The sequence below is a fragment of the Aquila chrysaetos genome, chromosome 3 (genome assembly GCF_900496995.4).
Source record: "Aquila chrysaetos chrysaetos chromosome 3, bAquChr1.4, whole genome shotgun sequence".
NCBI lineage: Eukaryota > Metazoa > Chordata > Aves > Accipitriformes > Accipitridae > Aquila > Aquila chrysaetos.
Window position 1 is genome coordinate 72,827,041 of NC_044006.1, and position 11,522 is coordinate 72,838,562.

An 11,522-nucleotide genomic window follows, 5' to 3' on the forward strand; every position below is an offset into this window, starting at 1 on the left:
AAAATGAGCGTGAAGTGAAGGTGCTCTGCATTCAAGGTGAGATCCTGGCCCACTGAAATGAGAGGAGAAAATGCCCTCGCAAGAGCATTTCTCCGCGTGTTGCTGCTCAGCTTGTTTCCTGCCCGAGCAGGACTTTGGGTTGACATTGAGGAGGCATAACTTGACACACTCACAAATGTTAAGGCAGTGTTACTCCCCGGCCACCCCCAGAGACCATCTCACCATAAAAACAGTACAGTTGGCACAATCCCCACCTTGGAAAATAAACCTATGAACCACGGGGCCGATGGGGCTGGTTGTTGGCGACTATCTGGCCATGCAGCGCTGGTCAGCAGCGTTCCCTGCTTTACAAAGCTGCTGTCGGCCCACGGATGAGAAGCTGAAAATGAAGGTGCCCAAGGGGAGCGCACGGGATGAGGAACCTCCCTGGAAGGGCTCTCCCACGCACAGGGAAATATCCTCTGCGTTTTGGGGCACGAGGGCTGCTGGAGCTGATGGGGACAATGCTGATGGTCTCTCCAAAGTATGTTTTAAAACACCTTCCTCCTGGTCCTGGCAGACAAGCAGCCCTCCAAAATAACCTCTCTAACAGAGATAAAGCTTCTCAGCTAGGCCACACACCGCAAACCACATCAACGGCACTAGCTTGACATTAATATATACCATTTTCAGCACTCGGTGTGCACATGCCTGTGTTTTCCCTGGCTCCTTGTGACCTTTCGATCTCCAAAATAATGGTGCATGCAGTTCCCTCCTGCTCCTTTCCTCCTAGAGGCAGCTTGGCCAGAAAGGACACTGCAGAGAACTGGGCACAGCTCGTTACATGCCTCTGCACCGGATCTGCTTATGACAACCTCATGATGGTTCCCAGCCTCGCGCCATCGTGGTTTGTCGTTTGGGGTCAGAAGACCCTGTTTCTGTTCATCAAGAAAAAAGGCAGCCAGCATGCACGCATGTCCCTCCCCTAGCAAGATGCTTAAGGAAGATGACTATATGCCAATTATTAGCTCAGAAAGCTACGCAATGCGCGGGGAAAAAACCATTTTGATCTGCAATCGACTGCAGAGGGTGGGCTTGATTTATCAGGGAAGGCAAAAGCTGTTGCAGAGCTGGGCGAGGAGGAGGAGCCCGAAGGTGGCTCTCAGCCACCTCCACGCTCCTTTGATCCCGGGGCCATGCTGGCCGCAGGCCAGTCCCCGCTGTGGGCTGTGTTAATCTGCGCTGGCCATGGGTGCCTCCCAGGAGGCTCGGTGGCAGCTGGGGATTACTGGGGTCAGGGACACCCTCCATTTTCCCTTCCTCGTACCACTCGCAGCGATGGTCAGGCCAAGGGCTGGGGGAGAAATAGCCGCAGCCTTGTTGCGAGGTATCCGCAGTGTATCCCCTGCTGCCTCTTAGCCCGGTTTGCACCAGCTTCTTGCACTAGCCGGGCACACGTGTCCCATCTGTTCCCAGCAAAAGGGGAAGTATGCAACTGGTGGAGCTGGAAACTGCATTTTCTATAGCCCTGCTTCATTCCTGATTTGTTTATACACATATATAAATAAAATATATATTTTCTACACATATGCATATATATGGTTATTAATCCATAGCCGATGCCCATAAGTGGGCAGCAGTGCCAATACAGTCAAACATCCCCCAGGCGCACAAGGAGACTCAGATATAACAGCATGCGGAGCGGGATTAGAGCAGGAGGGCCACGGTCCTCTGGGACATCATCTTTGTCCCTCTTTCACCTCCTCCAGCCTTTCGACAGGACCACAGGCTCTCTCACGGCTGGGGGCACCTTTGGTCCCCGACTCCCGACACCCACTCCTCAGCAGATGGCACATGCAGACCTATCCACAGCCTCCTGAAGCCAACGGGGATCTTTGGTGGGTCTGGATCAGGCACTACATTCATATGATGGAGCCTTTTCAGATGTGATCTCAAAAGAGGCTGAAATCCCAGGGCTTTGTTTCCAAGTTGCCTTTAAAACTATACAGTTATAGCCTGCATCTGGCATTACCTGATCCCGTGAACCTGGTGGATGTAGGTTAAGCAGTCACTGGCCTGGCAACAGGACACTAAACATAAAATACAATATGGTATAACACAATAGAAATTCTGTGAACAACCCACATGACCTAAGTAATCTGCTTCCCTATGGATCTCTGGTGGATTCATTGCTGTGTGGTATGTGGCTGAGTCACCCTACAGTCACTTTTCTTACATACGACACTCCTTTGAGTATCTCTACTGTCTATCCAGGAACATCCTTTGACAGCACTTGCAAACCCTAGATATCTTTTAGTCCTGAACCTCTGAATCAAATTGCCCAGCGGGTTCAAAAGCTACAGGATAGGACAGATGCGTAATGAGAGCAATGGTAAACCAACTGAGAAGCCCAGCAACAAAAGATGATTTTCTATGGTTTGCGCAATGAATGACTAAATACATAGAAAATCAGAATTTCCTGTGCAACAAAGTAATTATGCTATTTCCTTCTTATATTTAACCAATCCAAGCGCTAAAAGGATACAAAAGACATTACATCTGGCACAATAGCTAATCGAAAAACACCTAAAAGACAGATTTAGAAAATTCCGGGGAGGGAATGATGTTTCAAAGTGTAATCCCAGATCCGAAGAAGTCAAAAGGAGCTTTACCTTTGGCTTCACCGGACTTTGGATCAGGCCCTTAAAATAGTTCTGGAAATGTTCCAGAAAACTTATTTCAGCTACATGTAAGCTCTGTGCTTTGCAGCTATTCAGTAATTTTCACTGTTAGTGTTAAACTGTCCAGGGGACTTTTATGCTTGTAAACAAATCCTCCATCTCCCTATGTTGCTTTTACATTGACGCTGCATCACTGACTTCAATAAACAGTCTCCTGATTCACCCTGTTATGAGACAGCGAGCAGAATTAGGCACCAGAGATGTGTCTAAAAGCCTTGGTTTCAGGTTCTGAACATCACTTTAGCTAATTAATAAAAGAAAACCACAGCCCAGAATCTTTCAATGTTTTCAGACCATAACCTCATATTCAGCCACTTGCTCTGTTCCCAGGACTCTAGAGTCACCAGGTCTTTTTTTTTTTTTTTTTTTTTTTTAATTATTGTTATTGTTATTATTATTTTGGGGGTCTTTTTTGCCTTTCTCCATATTTCTTTAGAAAAAGGCAATGTGTGACTCAGTGCAGTGTTTCTAGGTTCTTTCTGGCCTGCCCTGAGAAGCAGCTAAAAAGCAGAGAGCTTTGCTGGGTCCTGACTACTGAGCTCACAACACACAGAGCAAGCCCTGCCAGCCCAGCGCCGCTCAGATTTCACAACATGGGGAAAACCTGGGGAAAGCTGGAGGAATCTTTTAACGAAAAGAACAATTTTTCACAGATCTAACAGCACACGAGGAGCAGTGCTGCATTTCACAGCTACAGAAGAAAGCAAGTTCTCCAAGGCAGCCAGAAGGACATCTGTACGCCTTGCAGACAGATGCTTGTTCAGACACCGTGTGGTCATGACAAAACATTTGGGGGGTCGTCAAGTTCAGGCAGCTTCGTAGAAAAGCAAACTCAACGTAACTCAAACAAAACTTCCACTAAGGGCAAAGGAAGCCAAGAACTCAGACACTTTCCTAGGAAAGTTTCTACCCCAATTTCATCCTCCCGTAAAGAACTCAGAGCCTCAATTCAAAGCTGCCTGGACCCAGAAGGAATAGGAGCACAGCGGACCTACAGGAAATTTGTTCCCGACTAAAGTAATAAAGTTCATCTTTAGCTAATGTACTACTACAGGAGTATCAAGAAAGAACGGGACAAGGGGGAAAAAGCACAGAGAGGATTTATTCTGCCTTTTTCTTCCATATTCATATGATGATTCCTTTTTTTTTTCCTTTTAGTTATGACGTATGGTTTCATAACAACTATTTACTTTTCTCTCTTTATCTAACAGCTGTCTGCTGAGAACGATGGAAAAATAAACTAAACATGTTAAAAACGAGAGAAACTATTCATATGCAATGTATAATTGCATGCTATATTTAAATCTTCGTACATTATCTTTCAAATTATATTTAGTTTCAACAGGAGGGGAAAAAAATTCCCCCTTACTTTCTAAAATTAGCAACAGAATTTGTGTATTGTTTTCAAATACAACCACTCTTCCTCAGAAACTTTTGCCAAGGAATAATTAATGGTTGGAGACAGGGAATCCGACTACATCGGATGTATTTTGACATTGGCCCACCTAGAGCAAAAAACCGGGGAAGTCCTCAGGGAAAGGGCTGTGTAAATCTGGATTAGCTCCGCTGAAGCCAAACGAATCGATCTGGATTTACGCCGGTGGAGCCGAGAGGAGGATTCATCCCTCCGTTTGACGGACGCAGGGAAGAAAAGAGCTACGAGGACTCCAGCAAACAGGGGGAACTTTGCCACGCGCCGCAACTCTGAAGGGGTTATTTCCTAAGAGACGCACAGCACGAGCCGGCAGCAGCCCCTGCGCTCACATGGATGAGAATTACACGCGCGCATCGAGGGAGATTAGACCTCTCGACGTGAAACACTGTTGAAAAGAGATAAAAGGGGAAAAAAAAAAAAAAAAATTCTTAAGATACTTGCAGTGCTTTCCAGACCCTCTTGCTGCAGACACCGCCGCCAACGCCTCCGGCCCCTCCAGCAGCACGGGAACCGCGCATGGCTCGATGTCGGAGGCTGGAAATTGGGCTGGGGAGGCAGCGGAGACGATGCGCTCAGCCCTGGGGAGGGAGAGGGGGGTGGCTGCGTCACGCCGTCGCGCTGGCTGTACTAATATGGGGAGCAGCGGTGGCCAGAAATCCTCGTCCGGAAGGAAAGGACAACCCCTGTAACACGAGAGCCGGCGCGGGCCCCGCGAAGCGGGGAGCGGACACGCAACCGTTGGGGGGATTTGGAGGGTTTAGGACTTCCCCCGGGGCCAAGAGGACGGCACCGGCGGCTGCAGCCGACGGGGCAGGCGGAGGAACGGGTTTCGGTGCTGGGGGGTCCCTTCCCCGCAGCACCCAGCTCTATTAAACGTGGCATAATTACCCTGTTATAATCAGGCAGGTATTTTAAAGAGGCTTTAGTGTGATTTTATAATTGTGCATTATGTAACAGCTACTAACGTGTCAGGCCTCAGACAACACTAAATGCCTGTCTACAGGTCAGGCTGTAATACTTTAATGATGCGTTTGAGCTGTTCAGTCTGGGCTTAAACCCTCTCGTTATCGTGCCTTCCCTTTCCACCCCCATCCCTGTCCGGAGGCTCCGGCTGCGACTCCAGTGAGGCAGCCGCTCGCGGAGCTCCCTCCCGTCACCGAAAACCTCCCTCTAACATTTCTCTCCATAGCCCCATGCCCACTTTTGGTGGCTGTATCATGGGCAAAAACGAAAACTTCATCACAGAGTTGCTCCTCTTTACGGGCTTTACACGACGGTGAGCCATTTTTAGTTTATTTAATCATCACTTTTTTTAAAGTTCATGTTTTTCAGGATTTCCCAGGGGCAGTGTCTGCCCTTGTACAGCCCGGCAGCAGAGATGCTCCTCAGAGGACTGAAATGGGCTGACAGCGGGGCATAAAATCTGAGCTGGCTCCTACAGGGGTGAATGTTTGCTCACTGAAAATCACTAGAAATGATCCCTCTGTGCTGTCCTGGTTTGGTTACCCAGGACCAAGCGGGCATCTGGTTCTGTAAAGCCGGAGCCGTGATGCACGCACAGCTCGTTAGACCCGGCGTGCTGCAAGCCAGATGGGAGGAACGGTGGCGTATTCAGCCACCGAGACACTAACAAAACTGCCCATTTCTTTGGATAAAGTGACCATTTCATTATGACACGAGAAAGAATCTTGGAAAAATCACTTTATAAATAATACAGTCTTTGAGAACGGATTTTGGCCTAAAAAGTTAATATCTAATCTATCTCCAGCTAACGGGTCTTGAAGGAATTTGTCCACGGGCAAGTTTTTCCATAAGTTCTTATTACATAGATTTTCCAATTTTCTCTAAAGCCTTTAGAAACAGCAAAAAAAGTCCCACAACTCCCCCCCTTCCAAGACCCCCCCAAAGCCCCAAAATCTGGCTTATTGGTCAGAATCAGCCTGCAAATGCCATGAATATCGAGAGGGACTCCTTGCTTCCAACACAGACACCTTACTGGTGCCCACGATCTGCATTCAGTTACCTAGCTTTTATATGCTTAAAAATGAACCTGACACCAGTAAGGCCTTTTAAATATCCCATACTAATACTGGAGTTGGATTAAAATTAATAAAGCACAGCTTGCAGATATCTTTCAAATGATAACTTGGATGCAGAGCAGTTTTAGTACCTTAGGAATCCAGCAAGCTTTAAAAAGCATCTATAACCTGTTGGTAGGGCTTTCAGCATTGCAGCAGAAAGCCTCTTTGGCAGAAGTTTAGTGAACCAGGAAAGTTCAATTCAAGCTGAAAGATGAAATAAATAATCTGGTAAAGAATGGGCTTATTTTTTCCAAGATAGAAAAGAAAATCTTCTCATTTTAAAGGTAAATAAAAAAAGGCAAAGGGAAAACTCAGTGCTTAACAGAATTTTTAATTTTTCTGTATGCTTTGGTAAAACATTATTATTTGATGTGTGGTATCTCTACATTTAAAAAGTTCTTGCAATATTATGATAAAAATAAAAAGAAGCCATTCTTGTCATGCAGAATTGTGATTAAAAAAGGATTTGTTCATTAAAAAGAGCAGGGAGGCATGTTTTTTGCCAGAATAGATAAGAGATCTTTTGACATCAATGAAAATTTTGCACACGCAAGATTCACAAGGTGACCTCCTCGCAGGAGGCCAAACCGCACCTCCTCAAAGGTGGGTGTGTTAGAAGAGAGGGAATTTTTGTGGTTCATTTGCCGTCTTTCCTGGGAATATGCCTCCGTGAACTGGGCCTGATAAGAAACCTAAAAAGAAGGGGTACAAATGGCGATCACGACAGCTGATACTACATGCATTTAACAAAACCAGTGTGTCCACTCTGCCCCCAGCCTTCTTAGGGACTGGGATGGGGATAACTTTGGTAAATGTCTCTCGTTCTTCTCCCAGATTAAAATCTGAACAGCTCCACAGTGGGATCTCACCTACTGCAACCAGGCAGCCCACAGCTGGTCCAGTAACACCATCCCGGAACGAGTGGGAAATAAATAAGGAAACGCTATTAATCTAAGGGAAAGAAAGTAAGGGTGACCACATCACCTGCAGCTACACTTAAAGGAAGTCACTGTCTGTATAATGGAGCAAAAGGATCCTCCACAACAAACTTTCTAAACTACCTGGGTCTCTTCGGTGACACAAAAACCGCAAGAAGGAGAGAGGGGTTAGGGACATTCCAGTTCTGGAAAAGTTTTCTTTTCCTCATTATTAGTAACTCTAATTACTTTGAAAGAAGAGCAATGAGATAAATCCTGCAGAGCCAGAAATGTGACCTGATTTCCTTCCTGATTTAGAAACTGTCACTTTGCAAGAGAAACCCAAAGAGACAGAGCCAGGTCAAAGAGGGCCCATCAGTTTGGTTTGCAGAGTAAATAATAAACCAAGATCAATAGAAATATAACCGGGGTTTTCTTTTGGTAGATGTTCATAAGGACGATGTTATTTAAAAGATAAATAAACACTTGTTTATCTGAACTGTTTGCAGTCATACATGACACCATGGAAGAGATATTCACTATAAGCAAACAGGAATATACCCGACTGACTTTATGTATTTTCCTCTAGGTTAGATGGTAAAAGTGAGAAGCAATGACAGAATTTCAAATACAAATTGCTTCACACTATGATTAAGGCCCTACCTCAAGACAGCACGTAAACACAAAGCAGAAAAGTCAAGCATATACTTAAAAGTGATGCTGCTTCTGTGATACCTGAGTTTTATTTAACAGAACTGAGAAATTACTTGTTGTCACCTTTTAACTATCAGAGCTATAATTTTCCAAAGTAATTCTTGAGGACGATTGGAGACAACTTACAAGGTAGTAATTTTCAGGAAGAACTGAGCACCCACCCTCTGAAAACAACAGGTCTCTTCTATGTTTTTCAAATTGAGCTTCCAAAAACTAAGGCATCTGAGGTGATAACAGATAATAAAAACCTGTTCCTTCTGAAAAGCATGACCAGGATTTCCGAACAACCGCCAACATGCTTTAATATGCAACCCGAAATGTTCTTTACTCACATACATACACAGAGCATTCCTTCAAGATACTGAACAGCAAATGGTAATGAGAGAGAGAGAAGAGAGAAGAGAGAAGAGAGAAGAGAGAAGAGAGAAGAGAGAAGAGAGAAGAGAGAAGAGAGAAGAGAGAAGAGAGAAGAGAGAAGAGAGGTCAATCCCTGTCTAATATCACAAGTAGGATCTTTTAAAGAAATTAAAACTAACTATATTTCATAAATCTCCCATGCCAGTCAGGATGTCATTTCCTATCAGGACATTTTTAAATATAATTTTGACAACACATTTAAATCAAGAATACAGCAACTACTCAACATTTTCCTGTAGCCTGTAAAAGTCCTAGGAGGTGTCAGCTGGTGCCACAGGTGTTAGTCCTTCATAGCGAGAACCGAGGCCAGTTTCTGATTCAAGCCAGGAATATAATGTTTTCAACTCGGTTGCAGTTTTAAAGTCTGTACCCATAAGCTGTCATTCAGAGTCAGGAAGCCTCATGGTCTACATACACCCTTCATGGTCAAGGTATTTAGGCTACATACCCAATGATGCAACCGAATACCTTTGTGAGCTCTGACGAATGATTGAGGGTATGAAACGATATCAGTTCTCTCCCATACTGTACAGAGTTTTTGCATGCTTTAAATCTGCAGGACTCCTCACAGCATAAACTACTTCTCCGTGCAAACACGGGCATTAGACTCTGACCCTTTGTGTTTGTAAAACCCTTTGAGAGTCTCAGACAGAAGTACAAAGCTGTATTATGAATGGATTCAGAGCTAGTGTCGAGAACTGAGAAAAAACATGTTTACAACATCGAACTCCAGTCACATATAAGTTAAGTAACATGTTCACCTATGAATATTTCTGGCAATACTGTGATCTGCCTCATACCAAAGCTTACATAAACTCCACTACTTAAGGCTGAGACCTTTTGGCACATTAATCTAAAAATATCACAACTTGCAGGACAGGCTTCCATTGCTTAAATGTTGAGACACTTGCCCCCAAAAGACATGTTTTTTTTCTTAAGGACCCTCTGTTTCTGAAGCTGTCAACCATGTTTGCCATTTGAAAAGGCTACACCAGAAAAAAAAGAAATATTACCAAAATCAGTGGACATCACTCCAATCCCATTTGCATCATTCCCATCCTGTCCTGACACTGGGCTCCCCTCAACTTTTTCGGAACCAGATGTCTCATCGGAGGCAATGCACTCAAACCAACAGCAGCGACACTCTCAGAAATACCACTTTCTTGGTCCATTAGAATAAGGGGGTTTCACTCCTCACTGCCTCACAGCTCTGACCTTTCCAATTCCCTGCCACCAAAAGCTTATAGGATCTGCCGGATCCATCTGCGGCTCCACCTGGCCCGCTTTCCCACGCCAAAACGACGGATCAAATATACGTGTCTGAAAACACATCCCTGCTTTCTCTTCCTACCACCCGGGCGGGAACCTCCTTCCCCCCCCCCCTCCGCTCCCGGTTTCAGCCGAGAGGAAGCCTCCAAGACCACTTCTGCAAAGCCCCGAAATCCTGGGAAATCGCAGGAAAATGAACTTCAGCACCTTGGACAGGACACACGGACGGAAAATCGCCGAAATCGGCTCATCGGCCCTGAAAACGCTGCGCCTGGACGTGACCCTCTAGGACACATCTGCGGGCCTGTTTATTTTTAGTATTGACAAATCCTCTTTGAATCGCCGCGTTTATTCCACCATCCACCCTGTATTTTGGGAAGAGCTGTTCGCCAACCCGGCGGTGGGAGAAATTGGGGCCAGCAGCTCCGGATCCGACGCCCGTCTGCGGGATCAGCGGCTGCCCCAGTTGCAACTGGAAAGGCTCGGCTCAAGCACTCACAAAGCTCAGCTTATCCTTTCCAGGCAAAACAAGACCTGTTGCTGTAGGTGTGCGCGGCTCGTGCGTTTCTCCGCTTCCTAGAAGCTCATCTCCACCTCCCTCACCCAAATCTCCAGGAAAAATGAAATAAAAAGCTCTGATTTATTCCCATTGCAGCCCCACTTTGGTTGCATAAGTTTTGCTTTAATTCAGCTTTCGTTTCTGTCTTACAGTGCTCCCAGTGTGTCACTGCTCCCCTCGGGGCTGCCTCGATAAAATCACGATCACCTTGCCGGAGCGCAGCACAGCTCTCCCCGTTTATTCTGTTATTTGCACAAGCCAAGTCGAGTTTTTAATTTGTGCTGCTAAAAACTCCAAACGTTTTAAGCAGAGGTATTCTACAAGCAGCTTTGAGGCGAGCGGTGCCCGTTAAGATATACGCTTAAAATATGTCAGTTCTTACAACAAGTAATACCAGTAATACTCTCACGATACAGGAGAACGGTACATTTTCCCTGCCACCACAGAAATCCCCACTCCAGTTCGTTTCTTCCCTTCCAAACGCGCCACTAAATTACACCTCCGACACATCTGACGCCACATGACATTACCGAACAATTCGCGGAGTCTTTTTCTCTGTTGTTCTTTCTTTCCGGCACTTCTGCGAGAAGCGAGAGGGAAACTAGACCAATTCCCCGCCAGAGTTCCCCTTCAACGGCAAAATAGATCCATCTGTCTCTATCCTCCGCTCTTACACCCCGGCGCAAGCTTTGCTGAGCCAACTTCTCCCTCCTCCAGCCCCCGGCAGCCCCTCCGCCACCCTGCCCGGACAGGGCGTTCGCGGTGCCGGTGCCACCGCTCGCTCCCCCCCCGCCTCCAGGGGAAAGTTTGGGGAAGGGAAAATCCCGGCACTACCCATTCCTCCTCCACGACACGCTCGGAACCGGACGTCTTTTTGGTTTCTTTTTCCTCTTTTTTCTTTTTTTTTTTTTTTTATTATTATTATTTTATTAACAAGCAAACAAAAAAGGAGAAACTTACATTGGTTTATTTAATTTTTCCTGCTAAACCATGAGTCCCAGAGCCACTTCATTGTATCCACAGAGTTTTAGTCCCCGAGCGGTACCGTCCCGCGGGAAGGGCCCGGTTGCTGGGCGCGGAGCGCGCTGCCCGCCCGCCGCGGAGGGCGCATGGCTCGGAGCCGCCGCGCCGTCTGTGCGGCTGCCGCGGGAGCGCAGCCCCGGCCGGGCGGCTGGGGGGGGGGGCAGGGGGAGGGGGGAGGGGGGAGAGCGGAGGGAGGAGGAGGAGGAGGAGGAGGAGGAGGAGGAGGGGGAGGGGGAGGGAGGAGGCACCGCCCGCCCCTCCCCGCCCCGCCCGGCCGGGTCCGCAGTGCCCCCTGCCGGCCCTGGGGGGGGGGGGGGGGGAGGAGGAGGAGGAAGAGGAGGAGGAGGAGGAGGAGGGATGAGCGGGGGCGCGGGGGGAGGAGAAGAA

At 47.0% G+C, this 11,522-nt stretch overlaps 1 protein-coding gene across 1 annotated transcript in view; it reads right to left on the reverse strand.

Annotated features, from left to right (window-relative positions):
• The window catches only part of SCN5A (sodium voltage-gated channel alpha subunit 5), a 216,474-nt gene extending 205,194 nt beyond the window's left edge, over positions 1 to 11,280 (reverse strand). The window contains 1 exon segment of the mRNA XM_030009604.2: positions 11,073 to 11,280. The gene's annotated coding sequence lies outside the window, so the exon portion shown is untranslated.
• Between the last annotated feature and the right edge of the window lie 242 nt (positions 11,281 to 11,522).